Source organism: Scomber japonicus, chromosome 12, assembly GCF_027409825.1.
Source record: "Scomber japonicus isolate fScoJap1 chromosome 12, fScoJap1.pri, whole genome shotgun sequence".
Classification (NCBI taxonomy): domain Eukaryota; kingdom Metazoa; phylum Chordata; class Actinopteri; order Scombriformes; family Scombridae; genus Scomber; species Scomber japonicus.
The window spans coordinates 23,220,645-23,241,995 of record NC_070589.1 but is presented as its reverse complement, the minus strand read 5'-3'; positions in this window follow the sequence as shown (position 1 = coordinate 23,241,995).

Here is a 21,351-nt window from a genome sequence, read left to right as displayed (position 1 = left end):
GATATAAATGCAGTTCAGTCTGTGTCGTTACTCATTCATCATTCATTGAATAGCTCAGGCTACAAATAATCATGTCTCTTTCATTGCTAGACACAGAAAAAAACAAGATTATGTTGATGATGAAATCCACCTCTTCAGTGACAGCCAACCAAAGATGCAGTTACGTGGTGTTATTGGAACGGTTAGTTACAGTTGCTAATAATATACACATATCATATCAGTAAATAACATAATAATCAGTCAGTCAAAAATCGATCCATATTTCATATATGGAGGATATGGATCTGGTTTTGTCTCTTAATTACAAAGCAGATTATAGTTCTTTCTATCTTAAGCCATTCATGTCTGATGTATCTATAATACTGATTCATCATAAAATACTTAAGTAAATAAGATAGAAAATTGCAGATAATATGACGTAATCAACTAAATAGTATTGCACCACAAAGCATACCTCTAAAGCTGCCAGAGAGAGACATGAATGATCTGAAATACTCTCTTCCTTCAAATACTGGAGCCAGAGCACTACTCATTTATAGTAAAAGATTTACGTAAATAAGAGAGGGAAATGCAGATAATATGACGTAATCAATGAAACAGCATTGTACTGCATCTCAAGCGCACCTCTTAAGCCTTGAGAAAGAGACATGAATGATCTGACATGCTGCCTTCCTTCAAAGACTTGAGCCAGAGCAGCGTTTTCACAGGAACTATATGTAAAAGGGGCAATGCAGAGGAAGAGAAAGCAGCGGCAAGAGAGAGAGAGAGAGAGAGGGAAAGAGAGAGAGAGTGGTGGGTTGGAATTGGATGAAGGACACATAAGCTCTCATTGAGTTGGCAACAGTGAAAAGAGCCCTTGGTTATTGAAAAAAGAAGAAATCAAAGGCAGAAAATTCCTGCAGAAGGATGGGGGCAGAGAAACAAGCCTGTCCTCCTCTTCTTTGTTTTTTTTCTGCTGTGGTTAGAGTAGTTAGCCACTCAGCAATAGAGGAGCGATGCATGGTAGCCAGCAGGTTGGCGAGGCCCTTGAGCACAAGGATCTAAGAAGGAATAGGAGGCGACACAGCACAAATTGTTTTATATTCTGCAATGTGGAGGATTGTGCTGAGTGTTGGGCGCTGCTTGTACAGGAAAGAAAACACTATACAGTTGCTCTCTTTTTCAGTGATGCACTTCCTCGCACTATAGACATGCCTTGACGCACTAATTATTCATGAAAGGCTATACATATATTACAGGACATGACAAACCATGTAATATATGGGCATGTTGTGTCATGTACGGCTGCTCCCCTGCCTGTATGTGAGTGCAGCTATTGTACATGTAAGGACACTAACAGCAAGGTCATGATGTAGTGTTGCACAGGATACAGCACAGAGTATGGTGTGTTACATGACAGCTCAGGAATAGACTCTAGATTTTATAGACGAGGTCAACTTGCGGTAGCCAGCTGTTACAGATGTGAGTCATTCATGATGGATGTGATGGACAGGCATTATCCCTCTGTTTCTTCCTGCCCATCTCTGTCAGCGTTTTCCCTCCAGCAGATTGGGTTCCACAAGTCATCCCTCACAGACCATCACTGGGGGAATCTGCTGTTTCAACCGCGCCGAGCATCCCATCAGACAAATGGATATTAGCTGGTTAATTTTTAATTCCTGAGATGCAAGGGAGCCGTGCTCTTTCATGGCTGGAAGGAAAGCTAATGGGCCCGGATTAGGTATCACGGGCGGATATCTGGGAATGGCCCCTTGGGAATGCAGTGTGGGTCTCTCCATTGAACACCATTAAGAGTCTTGGAGTAAGGCAGAAAGCCTCTCAAAGACACACTGTCCAGCTATTGACCTTTCGGAGGCGGTCCTCACTGAAGAGATATTGAGTGGATGCTGAGAGCGGTTCATTAAGCCATGGTGGGAGTAAAAACATGGTTGTTGATAAGGTCTGTATCCTATTCAACACAGCCAAGCATAGATTTCTGTTTCCCACCAAACAATTGCCCTAGCCCACCAAGAGAGATCAAAATGCTGGATCTGCATACTCAAACAACTGTTAGGTTTGGCTGCAGTTGCCTGTCTATCAATGATGTAGTCCCTTGCTTGCCTGGTGCAATCATCAATGTAATCACACAAGACACAGAATACAGAAGATCGAGACTGTAATAGGTTTTCTGGCTAAGTGCACATCAAGCCGCTCCCTGGACAGATAGATTCAAACACCTCAGCCATGTTTTACTTGACCACCAAAAATAATTTCCTTGCTTTCAGTAGGATTGGCAGTGATGATTGTTTTTATTGACTCAGATGTTCCATTAGGCGAGGAGCTGCTTGGGGTAAATGGCTCCTGACAGCAGCACACAGCCAGCTGATGATGCCCCGTCACTAGACCTCACACCAGGGTTATTAACTGGCCGCCACTGCTGCTGAACACCAGCGCTCCCCCTGACAGTGACGCGTACACGGACAAAATATAACGCTGCCCTCCAGTCCTTTCCTTCTTCTAACAGAGCGTGGGTGAGAGCAAAGGACTGTGAATGGGAATGACAGTTTTTGATATTCAAAGGAGGTTCAAAGGAGGAAATTAACTGAGATCTGAAGAAAAAGGATGGTGGCTCACGTGCTGAGTTCCCTTTTCTTGTAGTGATAGCAGACACAGGGACTAAAGAGTGAATTCCATGGTGCATTTACACTGAATAGCATGTGGTGTTTTACATAGTTTTACACCTGCTTTGTTGTTAATTGCTGTATTTTTGAAAAGAACATAACATTTCTGCATCACTTATTTAGTGATAAAAAAAACTTAAAAACATGAGTGCACATTTCAACTGATTTTTATCTTCAATTATTCAGTATTATTTTCTGGAGTGATAAATTAATTGGTTAGTCTATTAAATGTTTCCCATAATGTCAACTGAAGTTGTTCTATCTGACCATCAGTCCAAAAACCCAAATATAATTACTTTACTCTGATAGAAAATGGAGAAAGCAGTAGTTTCTCACAGAAGTTGGAAACAGTGCATGTCAGCATGTTTGTGGGTTTAAGTTCATGTATACTGTACATTCCTGTCACAGTATGACAATCGGCTGTTGCTCAGAAGGTAGAGTGGTCGTCCACCAATCGCAAGATTGGCAATTCACTGTGTCCTTGGGCAACACACTTAACCCCAAACTGATTTTAAAAATCACATTTAATGAAAACTTTCAATGGTATAAGAAAATCCATAAAAAATGTGAAAACACATCAACATTGAATCAGTAATCAATGGACTGATTGATTTGGCTTTATGGTCTTATTCTAATGAGTTTACTCATCCAAATGGTGTTGATGTCCTGTCCAACAGCAGCTGAAGTAGACAATGAAGGAAAAACTTTGACCTGCAGGAAGACTGCCGTCTCTAAGTTCGGGACACACAAAAAAACGAAATGTAAGTGACAACTGCTGTGAAAACCACTGCCATTTCACGTCAGGATGTCATCTATAAATCGAAATGCCGAATAATGTGTTTACCAGGATGTCACCTCATCCTGTCAGCTGAAGTCCGCTTGATAAAACAGACATGCAGGTGTAATACAGTGAGTGACGAGGTGCATGGTTGTTCAAATTAGGACACATGAATGCCCAAACACAAGCTTTGTCAGCACTAATAGACACACACACACACACACACACACACACACACACACACACACACACACACACACACACACACACAAGATCCGCAGTGCTGTCACTCTGTGGACCTGCACCTGTGTGTGGCAGCATAACGGCCTGCAGTACCAGATAGAGAAATGTTGTCACACAGGAGTGATTAGAGGCCCCCTTTTTATAATCTCCCTCCTCTGTCCTTTCTCCACACATCATTACAGTAATACAGCAGGCTCTATTACCCCTCAGCACCCTGTCACCCACTGCAACCACCTCCCTCCAGCCTCCGAGCAGGCCTCAGAGGGGTGATGATGATGGTGGGTTAAGGCAGGGCCCAGGGTCCCTGCAGCATGGCAGCTTTAATTTCACGCTTTGTTAATGTCCCCCTTGCAAGTGCTCGTCCTGCACGATGTCCTCCGCAGCCCCAACCAGGGTTGCATCCGTCCTGATCACACTCTGGCCAAAGGACGGTGCCCAGAGGAATGATGGGAACTCTCCTTCCCTTTTTTTATTTCTCTCTCTCTCTCTCTCTCTTTTTTTTTTTTTTTTTACAACTGCCGTCCATTCGTTTGGAAATCTCTACCTCACAACCTCCGCCCCCTGCTTACCTCTATCTTATTCTCTACCCGTTGTGCACTCTGTCACTGTCTGTTTCACTCTCGGCCGCCCCCTCTCTCCATTCCCTCTCACCCACGTCGATTATCTATCTCTCTCTTCTATTGCTCTCTCTTTCTCGTTCGCTGCCTTCCTCTCTCTGGTAAACAGCTCTTTCTCTCAGCTCAGCCCACTCTGCCCATTCACTGTATCTTCCTTGAGTTCTCTCACTCCACTTTGATTGCTGCTCTTCATCTCTTTCCCTCTTTCTGTCCCATTATCTTCCCCTTTAATTCCGACACACTGTTTTCACTCGGCTCTGCTCACTGTCTCAATTTAGATGAACACGTCTCATTGCATCTCTCCCCCACTCTTTTTCTCTCTGTCCCCATCCCTAAGCCTCCATTTACACACCATACCATCTGTATTTGCAAAGCACTGAGAGGCTGAGAATCATCATTTTGTCAACCTGCTCCTTCTGTGTGAGTCGGCAGCCACTTTCAGACATACCTAAAAAATGCCACCGTAGGCACAAACATGTTGTACCATAGTTTTTAGAGTCAGCTTGAAGGGGTGAAACAAAGGCAACCTGATACCCCATTCTGTCTCATAAACAATGTCCTTAATTATCCTGTTCCTCCACACTGTTATTTACCTATTTGTTTTGCATACAGTTTGGCACTAATGTTGCACTGCAGTCATGGCTTTAGTGTGAACATATATTTTAATAATAGATGGAAATAATAGTTTTTCTTTTGCCAGATAAATCACCTGCCAGGAATCTGTTCTAATTACAGAGATCTTAACAGAACACAGTGTTTAGGCTTGTAAAAATGGTTAAAACCCACAAGCCACATTGGGTACTAAGCCACTGGAAAAAGGTAATTAATTGGCATTGGTACTAATCACATAATGTCACTTTTAAAGCATTATTCTAGTTTATCACAAATTAGGTCTAATTTTCATAGTTTTGGCCATCATTCTTATCGATTAAGAATGATGGCCATGATGATGATTACTCAGCAAGTTCATTGTTCAGATCAGAGAACCCAGAACAAGGCAACAAACTTGAGTAGTAACAGTTGGTTGATCAGACAGGTTTTTATAGGTTAGCTAAACGTATTTGGAAGAGAAAATAAAGGTCAATAGTTTAAAGAAAAAACTCAGTTTATAGACCAAATTCCTGCTTATACTCAGTCCAACCATACTTATTGTATCTGTGTTTTCATACAGTTTTCCTATTCAGTGATTCAGGGATTGTTACTTGCATTTCAGGTGTGCTCACCTTGAGTTTTAAATGCTAAAAGGAATATAAAAGATTTAGATAATCTGCCAGAACTGTTGTCTTCTTTATAACCGTTCTGATTGTTCGGCTGCTCCTGTTTATTGCTCCACCATATTTTGTTATAGCAGTGTCTCTATGTTCTTAGATCTCGGCAGCCACTTTGGTGGTCACTTTGGTGATTACCATAACGGATGGAAACAATAAAAATAAAACTGAGGTTGTAATCACTGGGAGTAGCCTTATAATTTCCTTTGGAACTGTGAGGACATTTATACTCCTCTACTGTATTTTATAGTATGCTGGTTAGAAGTGGCAAAACAAAAATATATGGCCAAATAGAAAGATAACAGGCTAGTAATACATACCATTGTTAATATAATAATTATAATACTAAAATAGGAAATACATATGGATATTTATTGAGTCCGAGCTGCTGTTGAGCTGCTTCCAACACCACTCCCGCCAAAAACAAGAGTCATATTTTCACATTTCATCTTCTTGCTTGTATTATGTAGGAAAAATATTATAATCTAATCAAGTAATGTTGAGGCAAACATTATCTGTAATTTTCTGAGGTGTTGAAACTGGATGGTAATTCAACAGCAACTTGAAGAAATTGATTGAACATTTTACAATAGCATGGAGAGCATCTCTAATAAACATAAAGAACCATAATGACATATATTCATTAAAAACCAACATCATTTGTCTGTTATCTCATTGGGTTTGTATCTTAGAAAACTAGTATTTCCTGTGTTATGTTTCTTCTGTGTATTAGTAGGGCTTTCCAACCAAATGAGTGGATAACACAAAAGACTGGAACATAAAATGAAGGCTTCCCAAAAGGAGAATAGATAGAAAAAAAACGCTTTTGGTTTGAGGAGGGTCTTGTTTCCTAGATGGGGGGGTTTAGTTGGGATCGGGGAAACAGAATCTCTTTGTGAGTGAGGTCATGGGGTCTCCTGTGGGAGTGCATTGATCGGAGGCGAAACATTGAGGAAAAAGGGAGCACCTATCAGATTCCACCCCCCTCCCCATACCCACACACACACTGACCAAAGTTTACTCACAAAACTGTTTAAGCACACACTCTTATTGGCATGCAAGTCCACAAACTTACTCCGACTCAACACAATGCTCACGCACACACACACACACACACGCACACACACACACACACACACACACACACACAGCACCAGAGGCAGACACCAATATTCATCGGTGTAAAACTAATCAGACAAAATATCTATTCATTAGATCCACACTCTCAGATTGCCCTTTTTTGCCTCTGGCTACACTTCTACAAAACAACAAATCGGTGACCATTCGTAACAAATTTTGGTTATTGTCTGTCTGGAAATTGTCCCATTAAACCATAACTCATAGTTTTAGCTCATTGTTTGGCAGAAACAGCTGAACCATTAACACCTCTATGATTGTTTGTCTCTGAATTTGACTTGCCTTCCTATGCTTAATCAGGACAAATGATATGACACTTGCCCGCAGAACACAGGCCATAGTTATTGTTGACTTCACTCTAAGCTGCTTGTTGCTAGGTAACTGACATTCATCAACTCCCTCTATTATCTTTTATTGTACTTTTTACTTTCATTGCATGTCTTGAGTTGCTGCATTCTACAATTGCTACAAGGCCTGTTCCACATTTGGTATACTGTCTTTTGTAGTTACTGTAATGCATGCCAGATAGAGTTTCATACCTCGGGCTATGGTGCTGTGACACATCAATACTTAATCTTACATTACACTTGTCTTAGATGATGCTCTGCATGACTGTTTTCTTGTCTGTTTGTATGCTTGGCTCCATGCATATGTGTGTGTCTGCACGTTATTATGTATGTGTGTGTGTGTGTGTGTGTGTGTGTGTGTGTGTGTGTGTGTGTGTGTGTGTGTGTGTGTGTGTGTGGTGAGTCCAATCTCCCATGTGAAAAACAGGCAGTTTTAATCTCCACAATGCTGTAAAAATATTATCATTTTTGCAGAACACTGCCAGGATCCACACTGTGTTTGTCAGTTTTGTACTATTTATATTGATACAGCCAGAGATGCTCCAGCAGCTAAGATATATGGCAGTATGAAGTATGGCCTTGTCCACAGTGAGAAGGTACTGAACGCTATTTTGTGATGAGATGGGGACCAGGCCAAGGTGACCCTTCAGTAATATATGGGCTGCGGCTGCCAAGGCCTCCCAGGAAGGTATTTGTCATCAGTGTCCCCCAAGTGTAAGGTTACTGGCAAATCAGGTTATCAGTCTACTGTTTTTGGCAGGAATGGCACAAAAACACAGATTATCTTTTCAATATAGCTCAGCGCTGCAGCATCAGACATACAGTACATTCACATATACAAAACCAAACACACAAGCACACACACACACATGCCCAACCTGTGTTATGCTGCTCTGTTGATATATATTCAGTCCTTATTCCTAACCTTCCACATTACATCACTAACCTTAACCTTTTCCTTAACCGCTAACCTAATTCTGTTTGACCCACTGTATGTAATCCTTTATAAACAATGACCCGGCAATGACCTGATTGTGTTAAAGCCTATTACATTTAAAATGTTTTAGCATTCTTGGTTTAATGTGCTGAGTTTTAGAAAGGATGACACAATGCAAAGGTCAAAACTGGTAATATTAACATCAGTGGATATAAACTTTAAGTCATTAACATTGATTTACAAACTGCTTAAACTTTTGGACTTTTAAAGAATTTATCAGAATTTTCAAACCCCCCCTTCTATTAAATCCTACTTAATACATCATTATTGCCCTTCCCGGGAGCCATTGATAGTTGGTATGCTGAGTTTATCTCTCCTGATAGCCTAGAGCACGAAGCCACAAAGGATAATCACACAAAGACAGAGTTGTGCTTTCATAACTGGGAATATGCAAAATGTTTATTGAATAATGAATATGTCCGCCAGTGAGCGTGTCCGCCCCACACCACCTTGTTGCTATAAAAGTGAGGCTGCCACTCCAAAGAGCATGAACCCTCCTGCACATCAGCAGCAGAGCGTGTAGGCGGGAGCGGGGGTGACAAATGTGCAGCATTATGTGAGAGGAGGCAGGAAGCTGCACAACATGTCAGGATACAGATGCTTGCATCCCCTTCACATAGCCTCTAGTAATGTATCTCAACCCACAGGTTTAATTGTGTTTGCCCTGAAAATATCTATCTCCTTGCTCACCTCAGTGGTGGAAGAGCAGAGGTTAATGTAAGGGTCACGCGCCTCTACAGTAAGTGCTGTATGGAGCTACTCATGGTTGTGCAACTATTAAGTTACATATAAGCTGTATATGCGTATCCCATGTGTCCATTCTGGGTTCATTACTGCATGCCATGGTTATTATCTTTATGTAATAGAGGGTTGTGGAGAGGTAAGAGTATCAATCTTGTGGAGGTGTTATTTGAAATATGCTATAAAAAAAGAAATTAAAATCTCTAAAAAGGTTCAAATTAAACATTAAAAATGTGTATGCTTCATTTTCTCACTAAGAAGAAGAAGAAAGGAGGATTGAAACCACTTTGATGTCTTTGTGTTGATGGTGCTAGAGTTAGGAGGTGATTAGCTTCTTAAGTGGGGGGGGGGGGGGGTCATTTTTTTGGTTTCTGGTTATGTGTGGATTAAACAAAGCTTTGGGGAGAGCCAAGTTGTTTTCCTCATGCTTCAGGCATTTATGTTTCATTTTATTTTATATTGCTTTATTTTACATACAAGTCATAATGGAGAGAGTGATAATTGAATTTCTTTCCAGTTAGAGATCCTGTAAAAGGTTTTACAGGTGTCTCTTTTATACTAGTGATCACATACTGCATGTCTCCAGCTAAATTGATCTTCTCATCTAACAGTCATCAAGAAAGCCAGTGAGAGTATTTGCCAAAATGTCAAACTATTCCTTTAAATCTGAAAAGTTTTAAAATAACTTAGATATTCATGTTATATTAAACTAGATCATAACTCCTGCTGGCATATTCTTAAGATGTTTCATTACTTTGAACGGTGGGGCCAGTCCTATATATGCCTACATATGCCATTATCAGAATGACTGAGTGATAAAGTTACACCATAGGTTGGTTTGCTGAGTGTTGGAGTTTGACAGTTTTCTATTACTTGGGTTATTTGTTTAGTTTTTTTTTTTTTTACAGTGCTTCCACCCATTGCCCTACTGGCACAGGAGCGCAATCTCAGGGGATAAATGAAGTCTGTATTTTACTCAAATTCACTGACATTAACCTGGATATGCGTGACAACATAACAGGCTGCATACCTTTATGGTCTTGTCTCTGAATGACCTAAATACATAGCTGTAATGGAAACAGAGGACAGTGTGACTCAGAGCGACTGTTTTTTCCTGCTATGAGTTCTCACTCAGCTCTGGTTTTAGGTTCAGAGAATTCAACTAAACATACCAGCATGTCTGCCATCTCCTCCTCTACCATCTAGTGTAATTGACTCTCCGGCTGGCAGTGCTACTAGCAGCCGGCAGAAGGGAGGCTCTACAGTGCTTTGAATTTTATAACTGAACTAAATACAAGGACAAAAACTTTTTATTTCGTTTCATGATTAAAGCATTAAAATACAAGTCCTGCAGATAAAACATGAGACTCATAGGCTGTTATATCAGTTTAGTGTAGGCACGTTTGCTGTTACTTCAATAAATGGTTGGAGATGAGCCTCCTGAATTTGCACCAAAACTTTCATTTATAATTCCCACTGCAGCCTCCAGATGAACATTTAATATCCAGGAATTCACATTGTAGACACTATTAGCGACCATCCCTTTAACAAATTGGCCCCAATTTTGCACGCCTATACACAGTTCAGCCATATACTAGGTTTTGACTTAGTCTTACTCTAGTCCACTCTGGCCCTCTGTAGCATTTTTAAAAAGTGTGCAGTGCCTTTTTAAATCTAAATTTAACCACAGCCAAACCTTGATCTTTGTCTCACCACCACGACCAACAACAAAGTAGCTAAAGCTCCCAGACACAACCGTTCATGTGGTGAGTGATGAAGACAAGAGAGTCTTCGACGGCCTTTGTCTCTCCAGGGATGTAAGCTGCGGCAACCTAAGTAAGGAAATAAGCCCTTTTGCAAGCCAGAGCTGACCCACAACCAGCTAGGTGACAGAACTAAATAAAGACAAAAGCTGTCAAGAGGCTTTGTGATGAGCAGCTGACCATACAATCGGCAGACGGTTCGGTGTGCCAGCCTGTCTGAGCAGGCCATGAGCTGGGCAGGCATGTGTGTCAGTGTGTGTGTTTATGAGTCTCTAAAGATCCTGCCCTGGGAAAGACATGCTCACCTTTTGTTGTTGTTTATGTACCGCAGTCAGGCCACTCATGCTGCTTGTCTTTTGAAATGAAGGATGAAAACCAGGTCAACAGGCATGAGTGGGAGGTGTTTGATTTAATAAGTGTTATACCTTTGATTAAATATATTTAAAACATGAAGGAGCCGCTTAATAAATCCCTCTTAAGCAGAGCAAAACAAGTGTATAAACAGGCAGTTTGTTTAGCTTCAGACAGCTGACCTCTCTGTTTTCAGTACATGACATTACAGTTGAATATTTCTCAACATGTTAATTAAAAGCATCAATCAAAGGTAATAAAATATCACATTAGAGTAACTAAGGGGTAGCAGATATGATTAGCTGGTTCCCCATACCACAACAAACCAGATAGGCCAAATAACATGAAGAGTAATATCTAGAAAGTGGGACACAGCTCTGGAGTGATGGAATATGTCTAAGAGGCTTGGGGAGATCCTATTAAACACAGCTTCATGACACCTGCTCCTCTTGGCTCCAACCAGGAAATGACTGGCTCTGCTGACCTGTATCTTCTGAATCGTTCCTGTCCGCTTTGTCGCCCCACAGATGAAGAGCAGCTCCAGGAATGTACCGAACGAGCACAGCAGAGCTAAAGCCAGTATTTCATAAGGAGCACTGGTCTGCACTTTTGTGATCCTACATCAGAGGCTTTCTGTCTCTAGCTGTATATGATGAAATTGAAAAATGTAATGGGGCATTGTAAAGCCCTTTTGAAATTATTCTTTACGGAACTGGGCTGAAATGGCTCTTTGTTGAAAAAAGAAGTAGTGGAAAAATCTTTAGAATGCATGAAATTGTTCAAGAAGCAGGACTCAGAAACTTTATTGTGATTTTGAGTCCTTGTATTTCTATCAAGGATAACTTTCCTTACTTAGAAAAAAAACTTGGAATGACCTTTTTTTTTTGGGGGGGGGGGGGATTACATTTTAAATTGCTGTCATTGCAAAAATACAATTTTCTGGCCTCTGAATTAGCATTGCATCAGTTCTTTGTAAAACCTACAGAAACATTTGATGAAAAACATTAAATGCTCCAATTTAGCTGCTTAGTTAGTTCATCATTTAGTACCACAAAGACGTGAAATTGTATTGAATGCTATAGACTTGTTCAGCATCCCCATGTGTACAACTACTGAATTTGATTACCATGTAATGTCACATTAAAGAGATTAGGCAGTTAATAAGTAGCATGGGAGTGCTTTTCTAAAGGCCTCAGGGTGGGGCTATTGGTGCCCTTCGTCATGTACATGCTCACTGAGAACTTGTGTACCAAGTTCAATTTATTAAAGACAACGGAATTTGCAGAAATATCATATTTTATGTTAACCCCCGCCCACTGGAAGCTGAATAGTTTTGAAAATCTATCAAGACTAATGACACCCACAGGTGGGATCAGACCTATGACCTCATGTTTATAAGACTACCATGCTATGAGCCTACAATGCCGCAAAGCAAACAGCAAGCAAGATCAGATTTCCATATTTAGACCTTTAATTGCATAGAATAAGGATAGTAGCTTTGACATTCTTATTATCATGAGGGGAGCTGGAGTCCCATAGCATGAGCACACAATGAACTTAAAGAAACATTGTTCATACGTTTTGTGATTTATCCAGACAAAAACTGAAGGTTTGACTAACAGAGAAAGAGAGGGAGAGGGTCTTACTATAAGGATTGTTTTTTTCAGTCAATCAGTGGATTTCCAGCACCTGGATTCAAACTCACAACCTTTGGAACTAAAGGGACACACAAATAACAAGATTTTAAACTATTAGACTATTCAGATATACTGCTACCACCTAACAAAAAATATATCGATCTTAACATGCATAACAATCAAATATTAAGAATATTAAAGCACACTGGATTTGTATTGAATGACACTACATGATACACATCTGAAGCAATGTTGTTCATAGGAACAATGTTATGAGGAGCACTGCCATGAGCCCACAGTGAACCCAGAACCTTGTAATCTAATAGGGAAAAGACTTTAACCACAGAGCCAGCAGAAGTTACTGAAGGAAGAGAGAATCTGTAAGTTTAAGAAACAGGAATGAGAGGAGACTGAGAGTCTGCAGGTTGAACTGCAGTCAATGAGAGCATGACAGTGACTCAATATCAATTAAGGTTAAGATCTAAAAACAACCTATACGTCTTATGGGAAATATTTTTACATTTCGAGACAGAGGAGGCAGGTCGCAACATTTTAAGGTATAAATTGTACTTAAGGAGTTACAACTGGGAGTGAGATGTGTAGATCTTTTGTCTGGTCTAAAAATATCTCTACTCTGCACTTAGCCTGATCACATGACACACTGGAGAGACCTGAAAACTACTGTAAAAGCCCTCAGTTTAGACTTAAATAGCTACAACACTATGAAAGGTATCCCAACAATCTGATCAATTTGAAAATTCAAGGTTTTGTAAATGTTTGAAAGTTTGAATGGGGTATGACATTTTAACTCTTAAAAAAATACACAAAATCACTGAAACATGTTAGAATAAAGAAAAACTATAATGTATGTCCTGAGGAAGGTGTACATTTTAGTGTTTTTATGAAGTTTGTACAACAGAAGTAGACAGTGAAAAAACTCACACAAATAAGAGCTGAGGGCCAAAATTCACAAGCCTCCTTCTGTGCTAAAATGTATTTAAAAGTTTATCTGATGCTAATATGAAGCTTCAGCTGTCCAAATGAGTCAAATTAAGTCGATATCTTTCAGCGTTACAGTCTTTTTAGTGCCAAAGTCCCTTTTTTGTCACTTTATTTTCAACAAAGCTCAACAGTGAAATGCTGTCTGAGGAAACAAAGAGGGAATTTTATTGTTAAAAAGAATGTAAATGTGGCAGATATCCACTTGATGTGACTAACTCAAAGTGCTGAAGCCTCATATAAGCTTCAGATAAACTTTTACACATACAAAACTACTGTGTGGACATATTGGATTTTGGCCCCCATCACTTACATTAAAGTGTTTGAAAGGGATCTTTTAATAGCCAGCATGAACAGGAGGAATAACTACAGTTAGGAAAACCTCTTTTAGTGCCCTGACTGTCCATATACCTGACACACAAAAACTGTGGACCTATCCTTTAATATTAGTCACAACCTTACCTGCCCATCTATAGGAGTATTAGCTTGTATTTTGCTCCAGCACAGTAACAGTTCTTCTGTCCGATTATTTGGTATTCCTTCTGCCATACTTTAATCTCTATTAGCTAACCCCTCTCCCACGGGGCATGAGCATGAGCTTTACGCACATAATCATAACAAGCTCTGTTTACTGCACAAACACTATTATGAAAATTGTCTTGCAGGAGTCAATGCCCAAGATGGTGGAATGGTGAAAAAGGTGGAGTCTGTATATGAACGGCCTGCTATGGGGTTAAGGGGTGGGATGAAGTGATTCGGAACAAATAGGATGGCGGGCTCAGTGTCATCAATGTCAGCCGTAATTGAGCCAATGACATATTGATCTTTGGGTTAATGAAGACAAAGCATGCGAGAGATACGGTGTTTAAATCCACCATGGTTAATTCTATGAATGTTAATACATTCATTGTGCATAGGATGAGTGAGCGTTATGAAAGATAGACATTTTTGTCTCTGGAGGGATACTGCTAATGAGAACTGGTGGGCACATATTGATTTATATTTTAACGCCCAGTGTTAAGTTTGAAAAAGGATTTAAGAATGATTGTGGTTTGGGGGTTCCTATTGAAGCTTTATCTTTGAAGCATTTCTGTCAGTTATGATAAGAATACTCATTAAAGAAATGACTAAGATCTGGAAAACATGCTGGTACAAGAAAGGACAAGAGAATGAGGTCAGACCATGAGAGAGGTTGTAAACAAACCAACAGTTTAGCTAGTTAATCTGATTATTCTCTTTTTGTCAATAAATCCTATTTAAGACCAACAACAATAATGCATTTGTCTGTCTCTCAATTAGGATTTCCCTTCCCTGTCTGTGGCATTAAGTCTTAAGCCCAATGGTTCCTACTGAAGATGTACATCTTTATAAACAGGGCACAAATATAGCACAAATGGCCAAGTAATTTAACTAGGCAACTAGTTTCTAGTAGATATTACCCAAACAGTAATGTAGTGCATTTCTTGGTGGCTATTTTCAGTGGCAGATTAATATACATTTTGTGCTCTACTAATGATTTACAGCTATGGGATGGTGTACGCGTGATTGAATCTAAATTACAGTGACCGTGTTCATTGTAATGAAATGACATGTCACTCAGTGCAAAGGTACTGTATGACTCACTGATGTGTTATTAACAGTTTTTGGACAATAATGGAGGTCTGTAGTGCAGAGGAATAAGCAGTATCAGACTTTTACATGAACAATCTTCCTGAAAAGTGTCAATTCCTTGTTGTTTTTTTTTATGGTGGACAAAAAGAAATACATAAAATTAGTGGATTGAAATGAAAAGACAGGACCTGCAATAAACTGGAATTTTTCACACAAATGGTGACACAGTGCTTTCATGGCCTACACATTACTTTAAAACACTTGTCTGATCTGTACAGAGGAAGACAGATTGCCTCCATTTCTGCCACACTTGCCTACATTTTAGCACATGGCTCCTGTCACTGGCAGGGAGTTGGCCAGTGAAGAGAAGTGTCACAGGGAGCTGCCGTCTATGGAAGCTCCCAGCAGCAGGAGTGATAAGACAGAGATGAATCACAGCAATGTCCATTCCTGCAGCTTTCAGCGGGGATCAGCCCACGACTTATTCCCCTCCTTGTGCGACTTCAGCAGGGGCACGACCTTCAAAGATCACAAATCTTGCAAGTGTCACCAGTCATTAACCAAAGCAATATGTCTTGAGTCCTCTCTCTGTGGCCAGGTCCGCAGCAGTTCACAGACAGAGCCCTGATAGCCACTGTCAAGTTCCCTCATTGAGCTTTTGTTTTTTCCAAGTTATGTGGTGCCAATAAAATGGTGTATAAACTATGACCTCCAGCAAGTCATTACCATCAGGCAATATAGTCCAGAAAAGTATTAATTTATGTTGTATAACTTGCATCCATGTGATCTTATTTTCTATCATTTTATGCATCTCATAAAGATTTAGATCAGTCTGGATTGGTTAGCACTGGAGTCACTATAGTCAATTTCCTCTTATACTACTGTAGGATTTAAGAGACACATTTAAATGTGTCACAGTATTTCTAGTCAAACCACTCCTTGAGCTTTATGACCCCTCAAATATGAACAATCTTCTAAATATGTCTCATTAATAATTCATAGCTGATATTCCTAATCAATTCCTCATGTAGCAGAGCAGAAGTCTGGCAGATGTAAGCCGGTGCATATGCCACATGCATTAGAATAAAAAGTCGATTTCAACTATGTCAGTATTTCTTGGTTTAGTTGAAGAAGTTGCTGCTTTTCTCTTTTGTATTTTTTAATGAACTGTTTTGGGAAAAGAGTAAAAGATAACAGACAGCTTGGTAGAGAAAGAAAAAAAAGTGTTACGCAATTCTATCATAAATATTTGTCTCTTTGAAAGATACTAACACGGAGAGTGAAGCTGGCCTACTGCATGTGTTCTCAAACTCTTGTTTGGAGAGAAAAAGAGTTTCACAATGAAAAGCACCTGCCCCACACACACTCACACAACTCACTGGAGTCTTTATTCTAACATCCAGAGACAGTTTGTGTAAGACTATTGATTTGCCTCCTCCCACCTTGTGAAAGCAAAGACACGTATGTTTAGAGCCATGACTAATCAGGGGAACGTTCACTGAGGGCTGGATTAAGACGAGGGGGGAGTGAGGTCGACATGTTGGATGCACTTCACTGAGCTGAGCTGTGGGTAGACCCAGTTAGCCACAGATAAACAGTCTACAGACACTGCACAGTAAGACTGATTAAAACAGTAGCAGATGGAAAGAGGTGTTCATACCACGACAGGAATTCTTTCTTGCTTAACTCCTGCCTACTGCTGTGATGAACTAAGCTGAAGCCAATCAACATGCTGTAGTCTCTTCAAGAGGGCTGCCTGGGAACCAAACAACTGCTGCTGCTTTCATTATGCCATTTTCACATTTCTGTGTACCAGCATGGGTAGAATTAAGTATGGAAAACAGTCATGTACCAAAAGCTAGTACTTAATGTCGGTCAGATTGTTATGGTACACTCAGATTTAACTTGTTAATAAGAACGTTTGTCTCATCTCTCTCACATGAATTTGACTGTTGGACTGTTTTTGGAGTCTTTATTAATTTGCATCAAATGGAGAGTGTTTTTATGTGAGACTGACTAATATCAAACCTGACCAGTGATGTGTCTCTGATGTGTTTCCCTATGTGTATCTGTTATATCTTCAAAATATGAACTTTTGGCTCAAGATGAAACATTTTCAGTTAAGGAAAACACAGCAATTTGCTGCTTTGATAGAAATTCACAGCATGTCTATTGACTTTTGCCTTTTTAAAATTGCACCACTGCTAAAAATTACTTTGTGTTCAGTCAGAAACCTGTTCTGCCTTATAAGGGTACAGGTGGACAGTATCGTTATAGTAAGTACACCACCCTATTATGATTTATTTTGACTATACCTCGTTGAATGGCAGAGCCCTCCTTTTGCTTGACCAACATCAAATAAAAGTCGCAGAATTCTTGGTCAACAGCCTGCACCAGCAAATCATCTGGAAAAATGCTGCTTTGTTTGAAAAAAAAATGCTGCACACAACAAAAAGGTGGAGTTGGTAAAAAAAACAAACAATCTACAATTTCCATTACATGAACATGGCTCGGGTTTAAAAAGTCAGACAATGAGTAGAAAATGATAATCTGAAAATTATATCTGACAGTGGACACAAGTGGATCCAATATACATGGTACCTGGCTGAAAACACTTTAGCCAAATTGAAATGCCAACACTATACGGCATGGTCTGTGAGCAAAGTGGAGAAAGTTAGTCTGAATATCAACTTCATCAACAATGATAGGGAGTTATCTGGCAAATATTTACACACTTCATATTAACCTGATGACCACACGGAAGAATTGATAGCCCAAGACTTGAGGGAAGCGCTGGTATCATGGGGGCTTAAAGAAGAGTCGCAAGTATGCTTAAACACCAACAAAGCAGTGGCGCTTAACGAATGGTCAAGACTGCAGTGCTTTATACGGAGTGCCTTGGTGGTTGAGTGGTTAGGGTTCATACCATGTAATTGCATCCCTGGTTCAAATCTGGCCAGGGACCTATGCTGGAGGTCATTCCCCTCTCTCTCTCCCTGTTTCCTATTGGCCTCTCTGCCAAGTTACTATCTAAATAAAGGCAATAAAAAGGTTGCCACAATATGTATCTATTTTTTTTGTCGAGGTGTATGTCATCTTATAGTGAATATTTTTAAGAGCTTGCACTCCCAAAAAAAACCAACACTATAGGTCATAAATTCGGATAGCAAAACAACCTATAGCTACATTTGAGTGACACACACCATCTAGTGGCCATAGTAATTATGTCTAATTAAGTCTATATAAGGTGACACATTTCGATTTTCTCAGGTGGTAGTTTGGGTGGATGAATGAATCTCAATTTGCAAAATAAAAATCAAGTTTGTTGAAGGATGGCACTGTTTGCCTTCTGTTTCCAACCGCAAGTCTTCCTTAACTTTAAGTAGTACCTTTAACCCAAACCATGATCTTTTCTTAACTCTAGCCAAGTGGTTTTTGTGCTTAAATCTGAGTCAGACAAATGATGTCCTTGCCGACCAGATAATAAAAATGCTCCAATGGGTCGTTCATGAGTGCATGGTACAAACAACATCAACAATTGAATTGGTTATGTAGTTTATAGCTGAACTTATTTCAATCAAATATTTATCAAAAAGGCCTTTATCCCATATGACAGTCAGAACATTTCACAGACATACTTTTTTTTTTTTTTGTCAAGAGAGAGAAATGTCAAAGAGGCCTGTCCTGAACATGCAGTTGGAATATTTAAGGAAATTGTGTGTGCCTCTTCCTACATGTAGAAAAGAAATAGTCACTACCCTTGCTGAACTTCACCTACATCCTCATCTCTTCATCACTGAAACACCAACCAGATGGGGGTCTTGACAGAAAATGATCCAAAGGGTGATTGAACAGGCTAATACCATATCTCAGGTCCTTGAAGCTGATAAGAAAACATGGCATCTGGCAGCAACATGGCAAGAGATGAATGTGTTAGACTCTCAGCCCCCTGATTGAGTTCATAGATGCAATATCCATGGAATACGTCAGTGTGTCATACCTCAAGTCTGTGCTCCATCTTTTCAATAACACTGTTCTGACTCCAGTTAAAGATGACACAGACATGACAAAGGACATGAAGAGGCCCATCCTCCAGTATTTAAATGAGAAATACTCTCACCATGCAACAGATGACCTGTTAGACATGGCCTCCTTCCCACGTTTCTGAAGGTGCAGGTAGAGTGGCACCAAAAGATGAATGTTCCACAATCTGGCCCAGTGGCCCTCTCTGAAAGAGATCTAATTTAAATTGAGCTCAAGAGCTACCTGCTGGCGGTTGATGGTGAGGCACATCGACTGGAAAGGTGGGGGCTGCACCAAACAAATTTTCCAAGAGTGGCAAGCTTGATCAGGAAGTACTATTGTATTCAGAGGGGACATTCAGCAATGGTGGTAACATTGCAGCCTGCCACAGATCTGATTTGAAGCTAGGGACAGCTGATCTGGTTGAATGAGGTTGGTAAGTAAACTGGCACAAACAGGAATGTTTATTGTATTTGTTACACTTGCACTGTTGTACTTTGAGCACAAGCCAAGTAAAGAGGTATACTGGGATGCTGCAGGGAGAAGTTTATTTATGTATTTTTGCATTATACAGGCCTATTTCTGCAATACTGTAACTTAAGAGGATTTAACATGTTTTTTATAGTTTTGTATTATGAGTTTTGCATCGTGTATGCTGTCTAGGGGAAATAATCCTGTGCTGCTGTTCTAGACTTTACTTTTCAATTTGATTATATACAGCTACATTTGATTATATTTAAGGTTACAAGCAATGAGACATGTACGGTGAGATTCTGCAAAGAGAAGTTATTCTGGACAATGCAGAAGTGATCATACCAATTCCTAAAATACTGTAACTGAAAAAGTGTCATTGTTTTTGAGTTGGTGGAGGAAAGAAACCATATGCCATGCTGTTCTTGAAGTCAGTTTTTATTTTCACTTTGTGCAGCTTGGTTTTATTGGAAAAGGTTTCGTACTTTTTTCCTTTATATTCTGGCAATTAAGTGTTTTTAAATGACCTCTTAATTATGCAAAATACATCCTAGTAATACAGTTAAAAGTACAGTGATAGCTGCCATGCTGTCATTTTGATATCATATATATTTTGCCTCCTCTTCTCAGCGACTGCACATTTTTCAGCCAAAGGGTGAATGGCTTTGTGGCTTTCTTAGTTGGTGTGAGATTTGTTTAACCTTGACAAATGTCCTTGTCATCTTCTTCAAACTTACAGCTGACTGAATGTGCCACTACAAAGGAGTAAGGGGCGAAATATGATGAATCGAGAGCACAAAGTAGTAATTTGTGCACATAAATTATTTAATTGCATAAAATCGATAGCAGATCATGTGGACAAATTATTAATTCAAGAGGGCACATTTTATTCTCCATGACAGTTTCTGGGATGTGTGCTTTGTCCAGACAATGGGTTAGGGTTAGGGTTACAGACAGAGAGAGTTTAATACAAGTGATATAAGATATGATGTGAGCTATGTGGCTTATTTTGTTTATTGAGCAACACGTTTTGTAAATACAGCTCTATATTCTTCAAAGTAAGCTACAATTTTGGCATGAGTAGAGAAACTCAGTGTTGTTATGGTGATACCTACAACCCTACTGCAAATGTGTGACTTGAATGCATGTTCTCACTTTTTCATTACACTTCATGATAGATTTAATTACCATAAAAAGATTAGAATCTAATCCACACAAATGGCAAAACACACTTGTCAGTGCAGAGCTGAGTTTTTTTTTTTTTTTTTTTTTTTTTACATTAAAAGGTGTATTTTCAAAGGACTCATTGTTTCTCTAAAGTTAACGCTTCCAGCTGAAGTTGCTTTCCAAAAGCCACATTGTAGTGTTGTGCCATGATGGAAACAGAGCTTTAATTTCTCGTTCGTGCACAGATGTATTTCCTTTAATGTCTGAAGTCATATTATTCAGCCAGACTATGAGAAGAAAGAGGTATTACTACCACACCTTTGTCAATTACACCTACCCTATAATTAATACCTGTGGCAGTACAGTAACTCGCTTGTAAGAAAATAACTTTTTTTTCACCACTGAGGTCAGACAGTACCAAGAAAAGATTCATCTGCATGCCGTAACCTCGCTTCACTTCTCTCTGATCATTGTGAACTTCTTAGCTTTTTGAGCCAGGCAAGCAAAATAATTTCCCGACCCTTCTGACTGAATAGTATAG